General features: G+C 48.1%; 1 long non-coding RNA gene across 1 annotated transcript in view; it reads right to left on the bottom strand.

Annotated features, from left to right (window-relative positions):
- The window catches only part of LOC142580132 (uncharacterized), a 76,798-nt gene that overhangs the window by 4,543 nt on the left and 47,088 nt on the right, over positions 1-25,167 (bottom strand). The window contains exon 2 of the long non-coding RNA XR_012827576.1: positions 8,224-8,379. This is a non-coding gene — a long non-coding RNA (uncharacterized LOC142580132). The remainder of the gene's footprint in view (positions 1-8,223; positions 8,380-25,167) is intronic.

Here is a 25,167-nt window from a genome sequence, read left to right as displayed (position 1 = left end):
AAAATTGTACTTCTTGGTAAACACATAGGTATGTACTCTCCTAATTTTGCTCCTTACCTAATGAAATTCAAACTGGATTACAGCAGATTAGACTACTGCAGTTGTATAACTGGGTAATTTGGAACAGCACTGAAAGCTTCTGTCGCTGCAGTAAGCAAACCTTGAACAGACAATTTCCTATAGAGACACAGACGTTTAGTATTAACGCATGGCAACTCAGAGATGTTGCATGTGCTCAGCAATGTAAGTTTGAAGAGCTTCACATATTGTTACTCAGTACGGATTTTAGATTCTGTACATGCAACCAGAATCTGAGAAGCAATAGGCGAAGCACTATATATTGCATGCTGGGGTTTTATGTGCCAAAACCATGTTCTCATTATGGGGCACGCTGTTGTGGACTACAGCTTAACCTGGAGAATTTGAGGTTCTTTAACGTGTAATAGTTCAATCACAGACCGTGAATTGGAACACTCAATATGGGCTGTGTGTTCTGCATTGTCAGTGTCGCGTAGGTAAAAGCAAAACTATAAAGCGACATTTACCTAAGATTGTGTTGTTTGAAGCTTTGCACAAACGGTTGAGATTTTGCAATTTTATAATGCGTACTTCACTCAGTAATGTATCGTTATGCTTTTTCATTAGGGTGGAAACGAGTTTGAACAAAAGTGGAACCTGCTTCATTGTATTGGAGCCATTCATGGAAAACACGTGGTCATTGAATGCCCCGCCAAATCAGGAACCTAAAACAGGAACTACAAAAGTAGTTTCCGTAAGTCATTGCTTGCGATAAGTGATGCAAGTTACAGGTTCGGATAATTTGCATCGTTCAGCCATTAGTTTAAGTAAGGAAGGGCAGTAGGAAAGTTAGAGCATAAATAGCCAAGCATGTGGTTACCATTGTTAATATTGTATTTGGTACATAGCAACCAAGTTAGAATAGCCATGATGTGAACTCCTAGTTACTAAGTTAGTCCGTGCTTACTAAGAAATAAAAGATTCCAAGTGAATGGTAAGATAATGAGGAGGGGGGCTATTAGTGCTTCTGGATATACACAACTTAGGACTTAAATCTAATGTTTATATCCATTAACCATTTCATGCATCACTTACATATAACACAAAAGTCAGATTACAATACGTTAATCTCGTGATCATTATTTCATTTCATTTCATTTTATTACCTTAAAGACCCCATTCGGGGTATTACATAAGGGGTGGTTAACATGTGAACATAGGAAAAGGCAGGTGTTACATTGAAATACAAGTTTCAACAGTTTCTAGAAATTGTGAATGACATGTGATGGCAGCGACATTAATGGGTAGGTCGTTCCAGTCCTTGGCAGCTCGAGGAAAAAATGATGATTGAAAAGTGACAGTTCGTGTTCGAGGACGAGAAACTTGGAGTTGATGGCTGGTGCGCTGTGACATGCGTGAAGATGATGGCGTGACGTAAGGCGGGCGGCTTAGTGAGCTGTAAAAAAATTTGTGATAAAGAGAGAGCGTGGCGATGCGACGACGAAAAGCAAGAGATGCCAAACTAGATTGTGCCTTTAAGTGTGAAACGCTGATGTTATATGAATATGAAGAATGGATGAATCTAGTCGCACGATTCTGAACCGACTCGAGTGCATTGATGATATATGTTTGATGAGGGTTCCAGATGGCGGCGGCATATTCCAGTTGTGGCCTGACAAATGATTTGTATGCGAGTAGTTTGACGTGCTGTGGAGCATGACGAAGATGACGCCTCATGAACCCAAGGGACTTGTTTGCTGACGAGATTACGTTAGTAGCATGCGCATTCCAGGAAAGGTCGTGGGACAGGGTTACGCCTAAGTACTTATAGGTTAGAACTGATTCTAGTGGGACGTTTGCAATTGTGCAAGTAGACAGATAAGGATTACGACGGCGGGAAATTGAAATAAATTTGCACTTGTTAGGGTTCAAGGCCATTTGCCAACGGTTGCACCATTCCTGCACGTTATTAAGGTCATTCTGGAGAGATGCTTGGTCGGAGATGTTAGTCACAGTACGATAAATCACACAGTCGTCAGCGAACATACGAATAGGACAAGATACATGCAGCGGAAGATCGTTAATGTATATTAGGAAAAGAAGCGGTCCTAAGACTGAGCCTTGAGGGACACCTGAAGTGACAGGGAGGGGTTCGGAGGAGACGTTATTGACAAAGACGAACTGGGAACGATTAGTAAGGAATTCTTTTATCCATTGTACTACAAGAGGATCCAAGTTCAATCTAGATAATTTTATTAGCAAGCGGTTATGAGGCACTGTGTCAAAAGCTTTAGAGTAGTCTAGAAAGATTGCATCGGTTTGAACGTTGTTATCAAGATTAACGTGGAGATCATTAAGGAAGATAGCTAGTTGTGTTTCACATGAAAGCCCTTTACGAAAACCATGTTGTGAAGGATGAAAGAAGTTTTCCGAGTCTAAAAAGTTCATGATATGCGAGTATATGACATGTTCCATGATTTTGCAAGGAACACTAGTTAATGAAATGGGGCGGTAGTTTAAGGGGGAGTCTTTGTTACCTGCTTTGAATACTGGAACGACCTTTCCCACTTTCCAATCATCCGGTAAAGTACCTGTAGACAATGATTGCGTGAACAACAGAGTGAAACATGCCGCGGATATATGCTTAGTATTCATTAGGATCTTTCAGTTAATTTCGTCTACACCAGAAGAAGTACATAATTTGTTTTTTTTTCAATGATTGATAGTATACCATCTACCGAAAATACAATGGGTGGCATATGTGATCTTATGTTAGTAGGTAGTGGAGAGTCTGGAGTGGTAGTTTCTTTTGTAAACACGGAAAAAATGCTGTGTTGAATATATCGGCGCACTCGGCGTCCGTGGCGGTGTCGCCTGCTGCATTCGTCACGCTGATGGTACGAGCTTCTTTGGGATTTAAAATGCGCCAGAACTGCCGAGGATTTTGAGTAAGTAGCTTGGGCAGGTCGACGTTATAAAAAGATTTTTTAGCAGTGCGAAGGGCACTCAGGTAGGCGTTCTCTGCCGTGTAGTATCTTGACCAAGCCTCGGTGCTTCCAAGACGCGTGGCTAGCCGGAAGCGACGTTTCTTTTGGTTTTCAAGCTTCTTTAAATCTCTGGTGAACCATGGCTTATTTTGATTAGTGTGCATAGTTATTCTTGGTATATGTTTGTTTACGAGTTCATTAATTTTATTTCTAAATAGTGTCGAGTTTTCTTGAGGCGAGCGCATATGGAATAATGTCTCAAAAGTAGAAAAGAAGTCACGTAACTCGTAATTAATAGCTTCGTAGTTCCCTTTATCATACAGGCATATAGTTTTGTTAGATTTTGGTTGTCGAATGGGTTGAAAGTTGAAGGTGGCATGGATTACTTTATGATCACTTACCTCACGGAGGTAAGTTATGGATGATAGACTGTCAGGATGGCTGCTTAGTATAAGGTCTAGTACATTAGATGTGTCTTTTGTAACCCGCGTAGGCTCTAGCACAAGTTGAGTTAGACTGAAATTAAGACACACATTAACAAATTCTTTAGCAGCTTCATTGCCTATGATTAAAGCACTATTGTTAGTCCAGTTGACTTGCGGAAAATTAAAGTCACCGAAAAGCAGGATTTCTGCGTTAGGGTGTTTTTCCCTAAGTTTGCTCAAGATGTTATTAAGTTTATGCGAAAAATCAGGAGTGTTATGTGGTGGTCTGTAACAAACGCCCAAGAGAACAGTCTGTGGTGAAGCGCGGCAGATTAGCCATATTATTTCCAAGTCAGTCTCAATGGTTGCAAGCGTGCACGATAAATGGTGATGCGCGGCGATTAGCACACCACCACCTCGTGAGATTTCGCGGTCTTTCCGCAAAAGGCAGAAATTCGGCAAGTCAGCAAGAACTTCAGTATCAGTAATATCGTCAGTGAGCCAGGTTTCAGTTATTATCAGCAAATTACTGTTAGACGACAACACGAGGTTAGACAGAATATCGCGTTTAGGAAGGAAGCTGCGTGCGTTGGCAAAGATTACGGAAAGGTAGAGGTTAGCTCGTGTCGATACCGTAGGGCGTTTCCCGCGTCGAGTTGGCTGCTATTGTAATTCTTTCACACTCTGTGTGCGTTCATCGAAAACATAGCGCTTATTACCCATAAACAGAGTTTTAAAGCGCAGGGTGTAAGGTGCTGATTTGCTTTTTGCGAATGATAGAAGGTGTCTGCGGGCCAATTGAACAGGACGTGTAAAATCCTCGCCAACGCTGAAGTTTGTTCCTTTAAATTTAGGGCCGTTAGAGAGAACAAGATCTTTTGTTTTATGAAAGGTGAACTTCACTATTATGTGGCGGTTACGATTAGCTGCACGATTGCCCAAGCGGTGCGCGCGCTCGATTTCTTTTGGGTCAAGAGTGATGCTCATATGTTTGCGACAGTGGTCAATGATTATGTGCTCCGATTGCGCGAACGACTCTGACCCTGAAGATTCATCAATACCACAAAAAATTAGATTGTTGCGCCGAGAATGATTCTCGGCATCATCAAGACGAGCTTCCAGCCTCTGAATTGTGTGTGCTGCACGGGCAGCATCACTCTTCACGCTTTCTATATCAGAACGCAAGGGGATTAGGTTTTGGTAGTGGGTCTCCAGGTTCGTCATGCGCACGCTCAGATCGGATATTGCTTTGTCAGTTGTTAGTAACTGAGACTTGAGGCCTTGAATGTCGGTGATCAGTTGCGATTGACCTGCGGATAGGCTCTTAAGTTCCCTTAGTATGGCTTGACTATCAGGTCCAGGGTTAGTTTCGATGTCACCCGCCAGCAACAATAAAGAGCGAATAACATCACAACACTGAACAACAATGGAAAGGCAGCAATGTGGGCCCGGCAGCTGCAGTAGAAAGTAATTACTTGAACGCTTCGTGAAAAGACTGTATGATTTACTGACCTCAGCTCTTCCTTAAAAAAAATGCAGTCATATGCAAAGAGAGGCATGTCACAAAGTTATAACTGGTGGGAGGTTTGACCCATATTTACATTTGAACATATTTAAATATACCCTATAACAACAATTAAAATGTTTGGGTGCTTCCTTAGGTTTCTGTATTTCGAAATTGGGCGCTTCGGCACCGAGTCCGATGGTGGCGCGTTTGCGCGCAGCAAGTTCTAGTATATTTTGGCAAATTGAATTGCTATTCCTGAAGAGTCAAGAGATTAGCAGCACTGGCAAGATGCCCTATTTTTTGTTGGAGATGAGGCTTTCCCTCTTAAGCCCTTTATGATGAGAGCTTATTCTCTCAAACGTAAGCTACAACAGTCTTTTTTGTGCCATTTGTGCTGTGTGTTCTTGTAGTGGCACATTGATTTTTGTATTTTTATTTACATCAAGTTTATCTTGTACATTGTTACAGCCCTTCAACCGCTGTTTGCTGACACATCTGATGCAAATCAGCCATTCGAAGAGAAACGTCAGAGAAAGTTATTTAACTACCGACTCAGCCGAGCTGTAAGAGTGGTTGCGAATGCTTTCGGCACTACGGCAGAGATGGCGAATTCTTCGACGGCCATTTAAAGCGAAGACGATAATGTCAACAGAATTGCGTGTCCTTGAGTAGCGCAACACAGAGCTGTGCCCACCTGGAAGTGCTGAGGACTGGCAAGTGACCGAAGGCAGTCGGCGAGCTGAGGAAGGCAGCAGGGATGCTTTGTCTGCATTGCGCTCTACAGGCTTTAACTCAGCCAGGTATATCTAGTTTAGCAAACGTTCTCGTACATCTGTGTTGCAAAGCGTTGTCTACATTACGGATTTGTGCATAAGCATACCTTATAGCGAAAAATAATATGCGAGCTGAATGGCCTGTTCGCTTAAAAAGCATTTCTGGATGCAGGTTCAATTGTTTTCTAGTAACAGCTGTTTTTATCTTTTATCTACTTCTAGTTCGAACTTGCTTTGCTGGAAGACTCTCTCTTTTAGCCAAAAGTATTGTGTTCTCTAAGACTTTCATATTGTGAGACAACAAAATAAAGGACTCACAATAAGAATTTATAAACAAATTCGCGTTTTACGTTACAGCATCTTGCATAAAGCAATCCGGAAACACATGCATTACTTATGTAGTGTACACGCCATATTAGGTACTTTGTTTTGACCCAGCATTCTAAACATAGTGATTATCTCTGGTTATTTAAATGGCAGATTAAGTCCAAATATTACCTTTCATTGAAATGCTTGACAAAAAACGATGCATATACTGTGTTATAAACATAGTACATTTTCTGCATGCACTTGTGTTGTCTTATTGTGCTACTTGCCTATTTATTTTCTGTTTATGCAAGCCTATGCCGTGAGGGACAAGCTTTGCAAGTACTGCATTTCTGATGATGGCAGGGTCCCCTGGCAAGACAGCATCATCGATAATACCGCACAGAAAGTAGGTCTTTATTTGCAAATAAACAAATCATGTATACATCTGACTGTATTGCGAACAGTATTGTGATTAAAAACATAGAGCAGCTTAGAAAAAAGCTTTCAAGGAAAACGTTGATACAAATGCTATGCTGTGCAGATCTGTGCACAGTATGACTAGCCCTTATTTCAACGATCCTGGGTGTATAATATATATCAAAAAGATAAAAGTTGGGTACTAAATGTACCGTGCAGTTCTGAGCTTTGCAAACACTTACTTCACAACTTTAGACGAGCTTAACTATCACTAAACAGACCTGGTACACTTTGCAGTAGAACAATACCTTAAAGTTGGCAGATTGTACTGTGTGGCTCTGTGGAAAACCATTCTAGATAAGAAAACAGCAAACCCTTATTTTTACTGTCATGAGCAAGGCCTTAAATATCACTCGTATTTTCCATAAATACGTATCACAGGTGCAAACTTCGTACTGTATAGTTCTGTGCAGTGCAGGATGAGTTGAACACGCCAAGCCCTCATCGTTATTTGGACAAGAGCTTAAGTATCACACATAGTATTAGGGAAAAAGACAGATACTAACTTTCTGCCTTAAAGAACTTGTTCAAGGCACTTTAGGCGTTGAGATACATGTTATCAGAAAAAAAAAATGGAATGCGAGTAAAACTGGCAGCACGGCTGCTAGGTAATGATTGAGTATGAGTGTGAAAGTGCAAAACAAGACAATGCCTAGAACTTACATACCTGACATAGTATTCGCGGAAAATAATCTGACAATTACAATACTCCCTAATGCGAAATGTGAGCACAGCTCTACATACGTTTTCATTTCACGATATGATGAGGCAAAGAATTTGAGAGAGACATGTTTGTACGTACAGTCACAGACCACGCAATGCCTTCGCAGACGAAGCATGATTAGCGACGTCGGAGCCAACTGTGAAAGAAGTCGATGACGAACGCGCAAGAAATGGCACGAGAGCGGTTACGCCGAAGGACACCGATGCTCAACGCAGGACCCGGCGCCTAAGAGCTGGGCTCTAAGGAGCGGTACAAACTTTGTTGGATGCAGGATTAGTGCATGAGGCCAAGGAAATAAGCCACAATCTTTTAGTGTGAAGTTATGTTCACAGCAGTAATAATATTGAGTACTGTAAAATTTCGAATATATTGGAATTTAAATATTACAGATATTTACCACAAATAAATATAACAGAAGAAACAGTGTATGTAGATTATACCATGCACCTATCTTTGCAGAAAGACTATTTTTTTGCTCCTGCGAGCCCTCACTTCAATTAGTTTTTCTTGAATGACAGCTCAGATGGCGCACATAGTGTCGAACTGGTCATCACGTGACAGTGACCGTAAATATGCTCCAGCTTCCATCCAAAAATGGTAGACAATGTGCTGCGCCTCCCCTTTTTGTCGCCGCTCTCTTACTACTGTTTTCGGGGGATCAAGGCATACGACAGCACCTGCCGCATTGGAGGGACCACTGCCATCAGGGCTGCAAAGGAAAGGATGTCTCCACTATAGTTGATTATCACTGTACGAATATCTACGTTGCCACTGGGGATTTTTCGATGTCTTTGCCACGTTTCCTCTTCCTGGTGCCGTATAAGGGAAGAAGTTGAACTAGTTTTGGCACTGCATATATAGATGGGTAGGGGCACCTAGTCCTACACACGTTTCACTTGTGTCAAGCACTACCTCTGGCTCGATAGCGCTTTCTTCATTGTCAGGTTGCGTGAAAAAAAAACTTGCTGATTTTTAGGGAACGTTATACCCGAATTACATTTACCATTCTGTTGCCTTTCTTGCAGGTTGTGGTTCTGTATGCGGTGCACTCTCTAAAGCTTCTGGCACCAGCATTTCTTGAAAGTCGTCTGCGTCTCCTGTAGGTGCAACATCTTCAATGTCATGGCTGTATGCTCCTGTGGCTTCAGTTACGACCATTCTGCATAAATCACAAATAAACCAACTACAGCTGCTGCTCACTGATGCCCATGTGCAATTTAACAATGTCAATTATCTTGTGTGGCGTTTAAACAGTCACTAATAGAATACATTTTCAGAACTTGCTAATTACCGTCCCTATTATTAGATCATGATACACACTCGAAGAATCGGAGATGAAAATGTATGCACAAGCAACTGAATTTTTTGCTTTGGCAAAGCACGGTGAGGATTTAAAACATGTTAATGTTCACAACCCATGTAGCTTTTCGTTATGCATTGGTACATAACCCAACGTTTCATTTTGATAGTTCAATATATTACTTTCGAATAGACATATGGATTCTAGCTCTTTGGCCTATGTTGCCCTTATTCCAATTAGGCCCTCTAATGGTCAGAATTTAGGATGACCAGTCATACCTACAAAATACTGCCACATTATATGATGTGTCCTTCTGGTTGACGCTGCAGTAGTTACCAGCTATGGGCAAACCAGTTTAGCAGCGAGCGTTGTCATGCAGTTTTAAGAATATGTGAATTAGCATGCGCTAGAGACTGTAGAGATGCTACAAATGCGCATGTCAGTTATTCGCTCACCCCTCAAAGGAGCCGAATTTCAAGGTTGCTGCACAAAATATGAAATAAGGCATCGAAGAAGAGCGAAACCAGACACTCTTGCAGTTCCTCCTCGCAGAAGTAGCAACTCAAAAATGCAGCACAGGTGAGTATTATGAACCTCATCTTTGCGAAGTAGACGAGAAAGGTAACAGCAAGCCACTAAGAGCCCTTCAAACAAATAAAATTAAAGGATGCTGCATGGTAACTTATCTTGCTCTCAGCAACCCGGTTGACCATGCAAACAAAAGTTTCAAGGCAGGTTTGTGACCACACAGACAGGACTTACATTGGCTCCTGATAAACAGCTTTCCTTATGCTCGTCATTGTCTTCGAAGTGCTTCCACTTCACCAGGTGCACATAATGGGCACCAGCGCCGTTTTTCATTGAGTTCATTATTTGATTTTTCGTTTTTGTAACGTGTCTTTGAGGTTCTTAAACTTCATCTGGCATAACGCACCTGCGCAACAGTTACAATAATAAATGACAGGTCACCAGTAAATGTGAACCAGCTACAGATGCTGTGATCAAAGCAAGACATTTCTGCCGCGCAAAGAGTAGTGGCAAAAGCGACAACCGTTTGCATGAATGCATATGCCGTATCCTTTAGCACCACATGCTGACACCTGAGCAGCTGTTATAAAACACAATGACTGAATTCATCATTGCCTATGGTGGTTGAATTTGCAGCTACACAGTTGAATTTGGCTAGAGCGCCATTTCTTTAACCCTTGTTCGGTTGCACTCGCGGCACAGAGTGAGGATGCGTGCAACATGCGCCTCCTTTATTCCTTCAAAATTTTGCATATAGCAGCTGCACAAGTTCTTAGCATGCCTACATTCCCTGCTTTAAATTTGCGAGTCAGGATTCTTGGCTTGTGGCGCGGCGTCAAAAACAATAATATACCCATTCGACCCTGTACGTTACAGTCCGCATGGTGTTAGGTGCGGTAAACACGGTTTCTGCATGCGTTGCTTCATTTTTTGACGCGAAACAAACCAATAAGTATTACAATGGTAAGTAAATGAAAAAGGACGAAGACACGGTGCGCTCCCAACAACGGTGCTGACCAAACATTCTCGGTACACGTTACTCCCGAAACTATGCCTACAAAGCCCCACCAGCGCAGCGAGAGAAAATGTGCAAGTAGTCACTGCCAGCTGTTCGGCTATCTTCGCCCAAATCTCATTCTTGTGCGACGTGGATTTGTACAGTTGGTGACTCTTGTCGTAAAGCACGGTCTTGCTTTTGATCGCATCGATCAGCACAGCAGCCGACATTTTCGGTGTCATGATCAAGTTTACCACCGCAAGTTTACGATCGGATGTTTAAATGTGATTGCAGGTTGTGGTAAAGCGGAACGTCTTTCCGCTTCCGATTGGCGAAAAAGTTAGTCCGAGACCAATCATGCTCGCCGCCTCGTTTTTCGCCCATTTTTCCGCCTATACAGGCGGATTTTGTCAATTTTTTCTTTTTGTCAATTCAGAAGCAAATAACTCTAGTTGAAGTTGGTGCAATTAAATCCGAACTTGGGAAGTAGGGAACTTTCCGGATGTGCCCCCTGTGTTGCAGACTGTCGAATATTTGGCTCAGCAGCACGGACAGATAAGAGCGCTGCGTGTCGCGTGTCACGGCCATGGAATTGGTGCTGTCCGCCTCCAGCGAGACAACTCTTTGCGTGAGAGAGTCGTTGCATATGCAAGCCGCGTACTCACACCTGCCGAGAAGAACTATACCATCACCGAGCAGAAATGCCTAGCTGTCGTTTGGTCCGTCCAGAAGTTTCGCCCTTATCTCCACGGCCGGCATTTTACTATCGTTACGCACCATGACGCTTTACATTAGCTCTCGACACTCAAGAACTTGTCAGAACGTCTTGGTCGCTGGATTCTTCGTCTGCAAGAATATGACTTCGAGATCGCCTAGAAGTCTGGTAAAAAGCACCAATACGCTTCCTATAGCCGCACTCATCAATGACTCGGCAACCAGCTCCAGGGACGCAATCCCTGATGTCTCTTCAACGGCGATTTAGCCCTTCGCCACTCTTGACCATCTCACTTCGGACGATCACGAATCATTTTCGTCTCAACAACTCGCCAATTCGTACTGCCGACGTAGTATAGACCGCCTTCGTGGAGCTTCGCACCCGCCTAACGCCAGGCTCCATCGACAGCTGACACAATTCAAGCTAGAAAGCTCCGTGCTGTACCGTTATATCCATCATCCTGACGGACAACGCTGGGTGCCTGTACTGCCTCGCTGCCATCGGATCGTGTGCTTCAGGCCTTTCATGACGATTTGGCTGCTGGCCACCTTGGCATCCCGAACACTTACGAATGCATAAGAAGCCGCTTCTACTGGCCTGGCCTGTCTATCAGTGTGGCGAGATACATCTCTTCTTGCGTCATTTGTCAGCATCGAAAACGGCCAACACCAGCTCTTGCTGGGCAGCTACTACCGGTCTCGTACCCTGCGGAACCGTTCGAGGTTGTTGGCATTGATCTCGATGGGCCACTTCCCATGACTCCAGCCAGTAGTCGAGGAATAGTCGCAGCCGTCGACCACCTCACGCGCTATGCCAAAACAGCTTGCGTCAGTTCTGCATCTTCTTCCGAAGTTGCTACCTTCATTCTTCAAGCCATAATCCTGCGTCACGGCGCCCCTCGTGTCCTTCTGAGCGACCGCGGAAAGACATTTCTTTCAGAACTGGTAGGCGAAGTGCTCAGAGCCTTCGGCACAACTCACAAGACTTCTTCAGGTTACCATCCTCAGACCAACGGCCTGACTGAGCGGTTTCATCGTATGCTCTCTGACATGATAGCCGCCTATATTCAACCAGATCACAGAAACTGGGACGCAATTTTGCAATTCGTCACCTTCGCGTATAACACCGCCGTTCAGCGAACAACTGGGTGCACGGCATTCTACCTTGTTTATGGCCGTTCTCCTAGTTCCTTTCTCGACGTTTCTTTCTTTTCTGCCCCTGTCAGTTCATCTCCATCTTCCTGCGAAGAATATGTTTCCCGCCTTGACCATTATCGCCAGCGTTCCCGCTTCAACACCAAAGCCAAACAGGATCGCAAAGATCATTATGACGCATCCCATTGCGTAGTTTTCTACCAGCCCGGCGACGAAGTGCTGCTGTGGACACCAGTTCGCACTCCTGCGTTGAGCGAGAAGTTTCAGTCCCGCTTTATTGGCCCATACACGGTCCTGGAAATGACTTCTCCCGTTAATTATCGTGTGACCCTTGTTGTTCCCTCCACTGGCCGCCGTTGCTGCTCTACCGTAGTGGTCCACGTTTCTCGTATGAAGCCCTTCACGCGCCGTTCCCCGTACCTCTAGGCTGCGGCCAGGATGGCCGCGCTCGCGCGACGGGGCCGGGGGCCCTTCGCCGCGTCTCTCAGGATCAATACAGGTCGGCCCCTAACTGCGACGTCACAATATATATATATATAATGTATTGTCATGCGGTAGTGATGATTAAGAAGGCAGCAAACTTGTGATTAGCGAAACGAGCGTTTTATTGGGCGAACTTGTGCCCTCAAAAACAGGCTACACTCAAAGAACAACGGTAGCGGCGAACACGATTGCCGGTCGTCGAAATCTGATCAACGGGTCAAGCGCGTCGGCTTTTATACATCAATCGTCGAATGATCCAGACTAATCGCTGGGACCCGCGCGCCTTCCACAAAGTTCTACATTATTCGCGTCGCGCAGACATCCAATCAGATTACACAAGGTTCGGTCACAGACAGTGGATGGAACCACGGATAACATTCCAGAAACTTCTGACACATGCAAGCGCGTCCTGCGCTGTGCGATAACATTTGTTAGGCGGTGAAATGTGTCGCCCGATAAAGACAAGTACACGTGTCAATACCACCCTCTTAAAGAAGCATCGACCTGGTGCTCCAAACAAACGAAAGTAATAAATAAGCACTCGTAGCAACGAAAACAACAAAATAAGGAAGTTTGTGAGCGTGCGTAAAAGGGTTTAAGATGTACCACGCGGACCACTTCAGATCGTGCGCGGCGCCACTGTGAATGCGAAATGCCGTCTGGCACGCCCTCATAGTCCAGTGCGCCAATATGCCGGATGACCTTGTAGGGTCTGAAATAGCGTCGCAGTAGTTTCTCGCTGAGTCCTCGTCGGCGTATCGGGGTCCGTACCCAAACACGGTCGCCGGGCTCGTACTCGACGAAGCGTCGTCGGAAGTTGTAGTGTCGGCTGTCGGTCCTCTGCTGGTTCTTAATCCGTAGGCGGGCGAGCTGTCGGGCTTCTTCGGCGCGCTGGAGATAGGTAGCGACGTCGAGATTCCCCTCGTTAGTGACATGTGGCAGCATGGCGTCAAGCGTCGTCGTCGGCTTCCTGCCGAAAACCAGCTTGAACGGCGTGATCTGTGTTGTTTCTTGCACCGCCGTGTTGTAAGCGAATGTTACGTACGGCAGGAAGGCATCCCAGGGCTTGTGTTTGACGTCGACGTACATTGCTAGCATGTCGGCGAGGGTCTTACTCAGCCGCTCCGTAAGACCATTCGTCTGTGGGTGGTAGGCCGTTGTCCTCCTGTGCCTTATCTGACTGTATTGCAGAATGGCTCGGGTGAGCTCCACTGTAAAGGCCGTTCCTCTGTCGGTGATGAGGATTTCTTCGGCGCCATGTCGCAGCAGGATGTTTTCGACAAAGAATTTCGCCACTTAGGCTGAGCTACCTTTCGGCAGTACTTTAGTTTCAGAGAAGCGGATGAAGTAGTCCGTCGCCACGACGATCCACTTATTTCCGGTTGTTGACGTCGGAAAGGGTCCCAACAAGTCCATCCCGACCTGCTGGAATGGTCGGCAAGGAGGCTCGATTTTTTGCTGTAGTAATCCGGCTGGTCTTGTCGGTGGTGTATTGCGTCGCTGGCAGCCTCGGCATGTTCTGACATAACGGGCGACGTCGGCGCTCAGGCGCGGCCAATAATACCTTTCCTGTATCCTCGATAGTGTCCGGGAAAATCCGAGGCGTCCAGCGGTCGGATCGTCATGTAGGGCACGCAATACTTCTGGACGCAGTCCTGACGGGACAACAAGAAGTTAGTTGGCGCGCACTGGTGAGAAGTTCTTTACCAGTAGGTCATTTTGAAGCGAGAACAAAGACAATCCTCGCTTAAATTCCCTAGGGACAATGTCGGTGTGCCCTTCCAAACACTCGACGAGGTTCTTTAACTCCGGGTATGCTCGCTGCTGTTCAGCGAAGTCTTCCGCATTTAAAATGCCAAGGAAGGCGTCGTCATCTTCGTCATCTTGCGGCGGCGAGTCAATGGGGGCGCGTGATAGGTAATCGGCATCAGAGTGTTTTCGTCCAGACTTAAAAGTTACAGTGATATCATATTCTTGCAGTCTTAGGCTCCACCGCGCCAGCCATCCTGAAGGATCCTTTAAATTCGCTAACCAACACAAGGCCTGATGGTCGCTGACGACTTTGAATGGCCTGCCATATAGGTAAGGGTGAAATTTCGCTGTAGCCCAAACGCTGGCGAGGCATTCCTTTTCGGTTGTAGAATAATTGCCTTCCGCTTTTGACAACGACCGGCTGGCTTAAGCTATCACGTGTTCATGTCCATCTTTTCTCTGGACTAGGACGGCACCGAGGCCTAGGCTACTGGCGTCAGTGTGCATTTCGGTATCGGCGTGCACGTCGAAGTGCGCAAGTACGGGCGGCGACTGCATGCGTCGTTTGAGTTCTTGAAATGCGTCGGCCTGCGGCATTTCCCACTTGAACTCGACGTCACAGTTAGTTAGCCGTGTCAGCGGCTCAGCGATGCGTGAAAAGTCCGTGACAAATCGCCTGTAGTAGGCACGCATGCCAAGAAATTTACGCACTGCCTTCTTGTCGATGGGCTGCGGCAACTTTGCGATGGCAGCTGTCTTCTGCGGGTCGGGGCGGACTCCAGACTTGCTGATGACGTGGCCTAGGAACAGAAGCTCATCGTAAGCGAAGCGGCACTTTTTTGGTTTCAGAGTGAGCACTGATGACTTGATGACCTCTAGTACTGTAGCAAGCCGCCTAAGGTGATCGTTGAAATTTCTGGCGAAGACGACGTCATCCAAGTAAACAAGACAGGTCTACCACTTCAATACTGCTAACACCTTGTCCATGACGCGTTGTAACGTTGCACGCGCCGAGCACAGTCCGAATGGCACGACCTTCAACTCGTAGAGGCCGTCTGGCATGATGAAGGCGGTCTTTTCGGGATCTCTTTCGTCGACTTCTATTTGCCAATAGCCAGACTTGAGGTCCATCGACGAGAAGTATTTAGCGTTGAAGAGCCGATCCAGTGCGTCGTCTATCCTTGGGAGGGGTATACGTACTTCTTAGTGATCTTGTTCAGTCGACGATAATCGACGCAGAAACGTAACGTTCCGTCCCTTTTCTTCACCAAGACAACAGGGGATGCCCACGGGCCTTTCGACGGCTGGATGATGTCATCGCGCAGCATTTCATCGACTTGTTCTCTTATAGCTTCACGTTCTCGCGGCTTAACTCCGTAAGGGCTCTGGCGGAGTGGTCGAGCGCACTCCTCGGTGATTATGCGATGCTTGGCGACTGGTGTTTGTCGAATCCTCGACGACGTCGAAAAACAGCCTTTGTATCGTCGGAGGAGACATCTGAGCTGTTGTTGCTCAATCATGGGGAGACTTGGAATAATGTCGTCGTCTGGTTCGGGAACCATGGTCGTCGGGGTAGATGCGGCGGAATCCGAGAGGACAAATGCATTACTGCTCTCCAGAATTTCCTCAATGTACGCGATCGTCGTGCCCTTGTTGATCTGCTTGAACTCCTGGCTGAAGTTTGTCACTGCTTGAACTCCTGGCTGAAGTTTGTCAGCAACACTTCAGTTTTCCCTCCATGCAGTCGAGCGATACCTCTTGCGACGCAAACTTAACGGTCTAGCAGTAGACGTTGGTCACCCTCGATGACGCCTTCTACGTCGGCAGGTGTTTTGGTGCCAATGGAAATGACAATGCTGGAGCGAGGCGGGATGCTCACTTGACTTTCGAGCACGCTTAAAGCATGGCGACTACGAGACCTCTCCGGCGGTACCGCTCGATCTTCCGACAGCGTTATCGAGTTCGACTTCCGGTCGATGATTGCGCCGTGTTGGTTCAGGAAGTCCATGCCGAGAATCCCGTCTCGTGAACGCTTTTGGACGATAACGAAGGTGGCAGGGTAAGTCCGGTCATAAACGGTAATTCTTGCCGTGCAGATTCCAGTCGGCGTGATGAGGTGTCCTCCAGCGGTCCGAATTTGAGGGCTTTCCCATGCAGCTTTAACTCTCTTCAACTGGGCGGTGATGCGTCCACTCATTGCGGAGTAATCGGCCCCTGTGTCCACTAAGGCGGTAACTGCGTGGCCGTCGAGAAGCACGTCGAGGTCGGTGTTTCTTTGTCTTGCGTTACAGTTAGGTCTTGGTGTCGGATCACGGCTGCGTCGCGTCGACCTGTGGCTGGTATGTAGCGTCGTCAGGTCGTCTTTCGCGGGCGTAGTCTTTGCTTCCTGACTTCGTCGGGAGAGCGGCGTGTCGTATTATGTCGTCGGGATGGTCTCCTTGGCGTCTTCGTCGGCAACGGAGGATCTTCGTCAGTTCGACGAACTGCAACCACACCTCCATCGGTTGCTGCTTTTAGTTTTTCGGATGTGAACTCGCAGACCGGCCCCGGGCTGGGCCAGTGTATGGTCGGCGCCGGGGCGACAGGTAGCGGCCTGGTGACCGCGAACGGGACGGTCGTCGAGGGCTCCACTGAGGTCCCTGGCGCGGTCGTGCATGGGGGCCTTGGCGGCGGACGACGGCGGCGTAGGTCACCGCTTCTGGCTGGGGCTGCGGTGATTCTGGTTGCACCTCAGGAACATTAAGGGATCGCTCAAGCTCATCTTTGACGATTTAGGCGATTGAGGCTACTTGAGGCTGCGACCTAGGGTACAACTTCTGCAGCTCTTTCCGTACGACCGCTCTTATAGTCTCGCGCAGATCGTCGGTGGCCAGCGATTGAATTCGTGTGTAGTTGGTAGAGTTCATGCAGCGGTTGAATTGCCGGTTCCGCATTTCTTGTGTCTTCTCAATGCTGGTGGCCTCGCGAAGGAACTCTTCTATGGTCTTCGGTGGGTTTCGTATCATTGCGCCGAAAAGTTCTTCCTTCACACCACGCAAGAGAAGGCGGACTTGCTTCTCCTCGGGCATATCCGGGTCGGCGTGGTGGAACACACGATTCATTTCTTCCGTGAATATGGCAACGTGAAGTAGCTGCACTCGGAGGTAGCTGCACTAGTGAGGTAGCTGCACTAGTGAGGTAGCTGCACTAGTGAGGTAGCTGCACTCGGGCGTCGAGCATGGCTTTAGGCCTTTCCTTGCGCGCGATGCTCGTAAATGTACGCAGGAAGCCGCTACGAAACAGGTCCCATGCTGTCAAGGTCGACTCCCGGTTCTCAAACCACGCTCTGGCGGCGTCTTCTAAGGCAAAGTGTGCATGCCGCAGCTTGTCGTCGGAGCCCTAGTTGTTGAAAGTCGCGATTCGCTCGTAGGTCTCCAGCCAGGATTCCGGGTCTTCACTCGCTGCTCCATGGAAGGTCGGTGGGTCCCGAGGTTGTAGGATAACCAGGGATGCTGGGGCAGCCAATGGGGTTGTTTTGACCACGATTTTCTTTGTCGTCTCTGGTAGAAGTCCGTGCTCTGGGGGCAGTCCTTGCAGTCTGCGGCTAGCACACTGGTCTGGGGCGATGTTGGTTTTGTCCTCGGGCTTCGGGCTTGGATCGCGTCTTTGCGGGGGCGTTCGGTACATGAAAGCACTAGCACCTCCACCAGATGTCACGTGGTAGGGATGGTTAAGACGGCAGCAAAACTGTTATTAACGAAACGAGTGTTTTATTGGGCGAACTTGTGCCCTCAAAAACAATCTAAACTCAAAGAACAACGGTAGCGGCGAACGCGATTGGCGGTCGTCGAAATCTGATCAACGGGTCAAGCGCGTCGGCTTTTATACATCAATTGTCGAATGTTCCAGACTAATTGGTGGGACCCGCGCGCCTTCCACAAAGTTCTACATTATTCGCGTCGCGCGCACATGCAATAAGATTGCACAAGGTTTGGTGACAGATAGTGGATGGAACCATCGATAACATTCCAGAAACTTCTGAGACGTGGAAGCGCGTCCTGCGCTGTGCGATAACATTTGTTAGGCGGTGAAACGTGACGTCCGATGAAGACAAGTACACGTGTCAATATATATATATATATACCGCTCTTATAGTCTCGCGCAGATCGTCGGTGGCCAGCGATTGCATTCGTATATATATATATATATATATATATATATATATATATATATATATATATATATATATATATGATGTGTGGTGCGCGACATGGTGCGGTGACCGGGACGGTCAGGAGCAGACGACACTGAGTGCACGCGCGCCGAGGTGGAAGAAGGAAAACAACGATGCCGAAGAGCTTCCGGCACGAGAACGCGCGGCGCATGAAAAACAACAAAAAGAAGAAAAGCAACCAATTAGAAAAGACCACGGGGCGTCAGGCAGCCAATCCGAGAATGCCAAATCGGCCAGACCAGAAGAAAAAGCGTGGTGCGCTGGCAGAACGGGAGGACACGCAAGGAGACGCAGGGGAGACGCCAGGAGAGTTGCAAGAAGCAACGGCAGGAGGAGGTCAACCACCGGAGCGGGCGTTGAAGACGGGCCGTCGGGTTCCCGACCCGAGCCCACCAGGGCTTCACCCGACCGGGGCCTCCTGCCAACGTGTTCCTGTGCGTCGCCCGTCTACCTGAGCGTGCCGCCAGCTCCTCAACGCCGGCGAGCTTCTGCGCCAGTGGGCAGGACGAGAACAGTCGGGCTACGGGCCCGAGTTCTACGCCAGCTGCCCGGCCAGAACGCCCCCCCCCCCCTCTGTCATGCCGCCTGCTGCCCGAGGCCGGCGCTCGAGCTTCTGTGCCCGTCGGCAGGGCAAGAGCAGTCGGGCTACGGGCCCGAGCTCTACATCCAGCTGTCCGGCCAGAACGCCGCCGCCGTCTACTCCTGCCACCAAGCCGCCCGCTTTACCTCGCCTAGCCAGAGCTGGCGCGCTCCGGTCGCCCGGTCGGTCAGCTTACGCCGCGACCTATGGTGAGATCGGCACCACTCCTTTCGCCAGCTTGACCCCGCGTCGCCGCGTCGAGACTGTTACGCGTCCCTGCACTCGTGGCAAGCCCGGACTCGCGCACCCGTTAACCTCATGCAAGCCCTATATGTGTTCCCTGCCGCAATGTCTGCTTGAGTGTTTATTTTAGGCATGCTTTCCATTTCCTTCTATTTACTTTATGCCTCTATTTAGTTTGATTAAAAATCTTTGTGTGTGTGTTCAAACCAACGGCTTTGTCCTCAATTGGGTTCTCGGAGGCTCCGCCTAAGAGAACCAACCGAGCCATTGAGTACACGAACCTTTGCCCCATATTAGGGTCATCACAATATATGCTTGCAAAAACATGCCTGATGCTTCCCACCTATATTGGGAAGAATCAGGCACATTGAGAAAACTGCACCCACTTGCAGTGAAGCAATCGCTGCAGCCCCAGATGTTAAATTAAATTAAATATTATGGGGTTTTACGTGCCAAAACCACTGTCTGATTATGAGGCACGCCGTAGTGGAGGACTCCGGAAATTTCGACCACCGGGGGTTCTTTAACGTGCACCTAAATCTAAGTACACGGGTGTTTTCGCATTTCGGCCCCATCGAAATGCGGCCGCCGTGGCCGGGATTCAAACCTGCGACCTTGTGCTCAGCAGCCGAACACCAAAGCCACTGAGCAACCACGGCGGGTGGACGTTAAATTGACCGCAGAAGCAAATTCTGTTGGTGATGTTCAGGCGAAAAGAAATCCGGGGTTGGCAAGTAGGGCTTATTCAGAACGTGGCCGCTGTGTGGCAAGCTGTTCAATTCTTGGCTCAGCGGCACGGATGGATCACAGGGAGCTGGCATGCAGTACGTTCCGGGAAAGAGACATAGGAGTAAGCAGAGGAGGAACCCCTGCAACTTCAAAATATGAGGAATACTGACAAAACTGCATCCACGCCCACTCAAGGAACCGCTGCAGCGCCAACTGTTTAAATTAGCTGCAGAAGCTAATAATTCTGCCGGTGAAATTGGCTCAAAGAAATATCCGGGCATGTCAATCGTGGCGTATTCCTGATGTGGCCGCTGTGTGGCAAGCTGCTGAATCTGTGGCTTAGCAGCCGGCACGGATCACAGGGAGCTGGTGTGCTGTGTGATGTAGGAAGCAGACAAAGGAGAACCGAGGCAAAGAAAACCTGCAAGAGAGGTGTGTCAGGCATGTGGACGAAACTGCATGCATGGCCACTGAAGGAACCGGTCAAGTGCAAGCAGTTTAGATCGGCATCAGTAGCTATTAACTTTATCGGGGAAGATGGCGCGAAAAAATGCAAGCATGGCATGTAGGGCATATTCGCTATTTGGCCGTTATGTCAAAGGCTGTTGACGGATTAGCGGCACTGACGGATTAGAGGAAAGAGTTGTGTAGTACGATCCCGGAAGGAGCCAAGGAAGAACAGAGTCGAGCAGCCGCTGCAAGGGCGAACCATCAGCCACGTTTGCGTAACTGCACCCACGCCCGCTGGAGAAACCGCTGCAGTGCCAGAAGTGAAGATCGGCTGCAGCATTAAAGTCTATCGGTGAAGTTGGCGTAGTGAAATCAGGGGTTGGCAACTGGTGCTTATCTAGATGTTGGCGCTGTGTGGCAGGCCGTACGGATTAGCCGTGTGACAGCCGTACGGATCAATCACATAGAATTGATATGTGTTAAGATGCGGCAGGGAGACAAAGCAGAACAAAGGCGAAAAAACCTGCAAGTGCGAAGCTTCAAAAATGTTTACGAAACTGCACCCACGCCCACTCAATGCACAGCTACCATGTCAGCTGCTTAAATCAGCTGCAGAAGCTAATAACTCTGTCGCTGAGTAGGCGCGCAGAAATGAGGGCTTGGCAAGAAGGCCATATTCTCGATGTGGCCGATGGTACAGGGTATTGAATACTTTGCTCAGCAGCACGGATCTATCAGAGAGAATTGGCGTGCGGTAAGAAGCGGGATGGAGACAAAGCAGGACAGAGACAAGAAAAACCGGAAAACGCGAAGCGTCGGAAATATTGACGAATCTGCATCTATGGCTACTGAAGGAACCACTATAGTGCAAGCAGTGTAAATCAGCTCCAGATGCTAATAAATCTGTTGTTGACGTTTGCGCAATAAAATACAGGCTTGAAAAGTAGGGCGTATTCCGTATGTCGCCGCTGTGTGGCAGGCTGTTGAATCCTTGGCTCAGCAGCACAGACAGATCGTAGGGAAATGATATGCGGTGCGATGCGGGAAGCAGGCAAAGCAGCCCAGAGTTGACGGAAACCTGTAACTGCGAAGTGTCACACATGTTGACGAAACTGCCCCTATGTCTACTGAAAGAAACACTGCAGTGTCGGGAGTGTAAATCGGCTGCGGAAGTTAACAAATTTCTCCGCAAACTTTGCGCAATCAAATCCGGCCGTGACAAGGACATATTCCAGATGTGGCCGCTGTGCGAAAGGCTGTTCCATCCTTGCCTCAGCATTGATAGATCGGAAGGAACTGGTGTGCAGTATGATGCGGGAGGAACACAAAGCAGAACAGGGGCAAGGCAAACCTGCAAGTGCGAAGTATCAGATATATTGTCGAAACTGCCCCATGGCCACTGAAGGAACCGCCGCAGAGCGAGAAGTATAATTTGGTTGGAGAGCCTAATAATTCTGACGGTGAAGTTAGCGGGAAGAAATGCGGTCTTTCCAAGTAGGGTACGTTCCAGACATGGCCTCGGTGTCGCAGGCTGCTGGCTACGCGCCACGGACAGATCGGAGGGAACTGGTGGGCGGCACAATGCGGCAAGTCGACAAACTGTTGAGAAGCAAACGTGCGGTGCATGAAAGCACGAGGCATAGGAGACGTTGGCGAAGCTGCACCCCTGCTCCCTGAAGGAACCGTTTCAGTGGCGGAAGTTGAAATTGGCTGAAGAAGCTAATATCTCTGTCAGTAAGGCTCGCGCAGTAAACTATGGGCTTGCCAACTGGGGCATGTTCCAGATGTGACTGCTGCTCAGCAGGGTACTGAATGCTTGGGTGAGCAACAGAGAAAAATCGGAGCTAACTGATGTGCAGTACGTTCGGGAAGGAAACGAAGGAGAAAAGAGGCAAGGAAAACCTGCAAGTGCGATGCGCCATGCATATTCACAAAAGTGCACCCATGCCCCTCTCGAGGAAACGTTGCAATACCAGGTGTGTAAATCGGCTGCGGGAGCAAATAATTCTGTCTGTGAACTTGGCGCAAGGACATCTGGGCTGTGTGGCAGGCTGATAATTCCTTGGCTCAGCCCCTGGGACAGGTTGGGGGACTCGCGTGCGGTACGTTTCATGAACCGCGTGCGGTTCATGAAAGGTCACACATGTTGGCGAAACTGCACCCCTGTACACTGAAGGAACCGCTGCAGTGCCTGATGTTCAAATCGGCTGCCGAAGTAAACAACTCTTATCTGTGAAGTTCGGGCAATAAAATCCGGGCTTTGTCAGTAGGGCGTATTCCAGATGTGGCCGCTGTGCAGCTGGCTGCTCAATACTCGGCTCACTAGCATAGACAGATCGGAGGGAACTGCTGTGCAGTACGATGCGGGAAGGAGACAAAAAAGAACCGAGGCGAGGCAAGCCTGCAAGTGTTAAGCGTCAGATATGTTGCCGAAAGTGCCCCTATGGCAAAATAAGGAACCGCTGCAGAGCGAGAAGGGTATTTCGGTTGTAGTAGCTAATTACATTATCGGTGCAGTTAGCTGGAAGAAATACGGTCTACGCAAAAAGGCCATATTCTATATTCTGCTGCTGTGTGGCAGGATGTGGAATCCTCGGCTCAGCAGCACAGACAGATCGGAGGGAACTTGTGTGCAGTACGATGCGGGAAGTAGATAAAACGAAAACGAAAGAGAAGGAAACCTGCGGCGCATAAAAGCGCGAAGCGCCAGATATGCTGACGAAATTGCACCTCTGCTCACTGAAGGAACCGCTATGCAAAAAAGAGGTGAGGCGTGCAGACAGGACACAAGAGTAGAGAAGTGGACAACACAAAAAGAAGACACAAAACTCGTCAGCGCAAGCTCAGGAATGGTATCACCGCGAGCACGTAAAAGGCAAAAACGAGCAGATAATTGTCCAGTGAAGCACAATAAGAACAACAGTTTTACTGACTGTCGCATGGGTGTGGTTTATAACATTCCCCTTAGCTGTGGCCAGTTCTACATATGGCAAACGGGACGGTGTATCAATCAGAGGCTAATGGAACATAAAAGGTCGTTAACCGGTGGATCGCCTTCTAATCTTTCCCTAAATTGTCAAGATTGTAACTGCACGCCAGAGTTAGATGAATGCGCGATATTGTACAGGCATAAGAATGAAGATACGCGTCTTATGCGGGAGGCATGGTATATCTATAATGGTGGAAGTGCGTGCGTGAGTTAGCCTTCGATTACTTTACATAAAGAAGAGATTAAGCGCCTTAACAGTTACCTCTCACGTAGACCGGCACTTGTACCCGACTGACTCGTGGTGATACCATTCCTGAGCTTGCGCAGATGAGTTTTGTGTCTTCTTTCGTTTTTCGCCTCAGTGCTCCCTTCAGTTGATAGTCGGCGTTCGTGTTGTCCACTTCTCTACTCTTGTGGGATGTCTGCACGCCTTACCTCTTTTTTGCATAATGAATCCTTACCAACTAGCCCAGCTTTCTGTCATTGGAAGGGACCGCTGCAGTGCCAAAAGTTAAAACCAACAGCAGAAGCTAATACTTTTGTCGGTGAAGTTGGCGCATTAGATAGCGGGCTCGGCAAGTAGGGCATAATCCAGATGCCGCCATAGTGTAGCAGGCTGTGGAATCGTTCTATCAGCACCATAGGCAGATCGGAGAGAACTGATGTGCCCTGCGATGTGAGAAGAGAATCCTGAACAGAAGCGAGGCAAAGCTGCAAGTGCGAAGGGTCACATATGTTACCGAAAGCGCCCCATGGCCACTGAAGGAACGGTTGCTGAGCCAGCGGTGTAATTCGGCTTGAAAGGCTTATAACTCTATCGTTGAATTTAGCCAGAAAAAATGCAGTACGGCAAGTAGGGCACACTCCAGGTTTGGCTGCTGTGTGACAGACTGGTAACTCCTTGACTCAGTGGCGCGGACAGATTCGAGGGAACCAGTGCGCATTAAAATTGGTAAAGGATAGAAAACCGAGCAGAGGACAAGAAAAACCGGCAAGCGTAAAGTGTCACATATGTTGCCTAAACTAACCCTATCCCACTCACGGTACCGCAAGCAGCACCAGAAGCACAAGTAGTTGCTGAAGTTAATAACTCTGTCGGTGAAGTTGGCAGGAAAAATCTGGTCTCAGTAAGTAGATCATTTTCCCGATGTGGCCGTTGTGCGGCAGGTTGATGAATCCTAGGCTCAGAAGCACATACAGATCAGTGGGAAGTGATGTGCCGTGTGACGCGGCATTGAGACAAAGCAAAATACAGTCAAGGAACACTTGGAAGTGCGAAGCGTCACACATGTTGACGAAGCTGCACCTATGCCGAATGAAAGAACCTCTGCAGTACCGGCAGTTTAGATCGGTTGCAGGATCTGACAATCCCGTTGGTGAAGCTGGCGCGAAAAAATCCGGGCTTGGCAAGCAGGGCATATTCTAGATCTGGTCACTTTGCAGCTGGCTGTTCACGCCTGGGCTCAGCAGCGCCGACAGATCGGAGGAAACTACCGTTCGGTATGATGCGGGAAGGACACAAAGCAGAACAAAGGCAAGGAATACCTCCGAGGGCGAAGCGTCAGACACGTTGTCGAAACTGCAGCCATACCTAATGAAGAAGCCGCTGTTTTGCAAGAACTTTATTTCAGTTTCAGAAGGTAATAACTCAGTCGCTGAACTTAGCGCAATGAATTCCGGGCTTGGCAGGTAGTGCCCATTCTAGACGTAGCTGCTGTGCGGCAAGATGTTAACTGGCTCAGTAGCATAGACAGATCGGAGGGAACTGGTGTGCAGTACGATGCGGGAAGGAGAGAAAGGACGACAGAAACGAG

Source organism: Dermacentor variabilis, chromosome 4 (assembly GCF_050947875.1).
Source record: "Dermacentor variabilis isolate Ectoservices chromosome 4, ASM5094787v1, whole genome shotgun sequence".
Lineage (NCBI taxonomy): Eukaryota > Metazoa > Arthropoda > Arachnida > Ixodida > Ixodidae > Dermacentor > Dermacentor variabilis.
The sequence above is the reverse complement of the archived record's forward strand: the minus strand, read 5'-3'. Positions and strand labels throughout refer to the sequence as shown.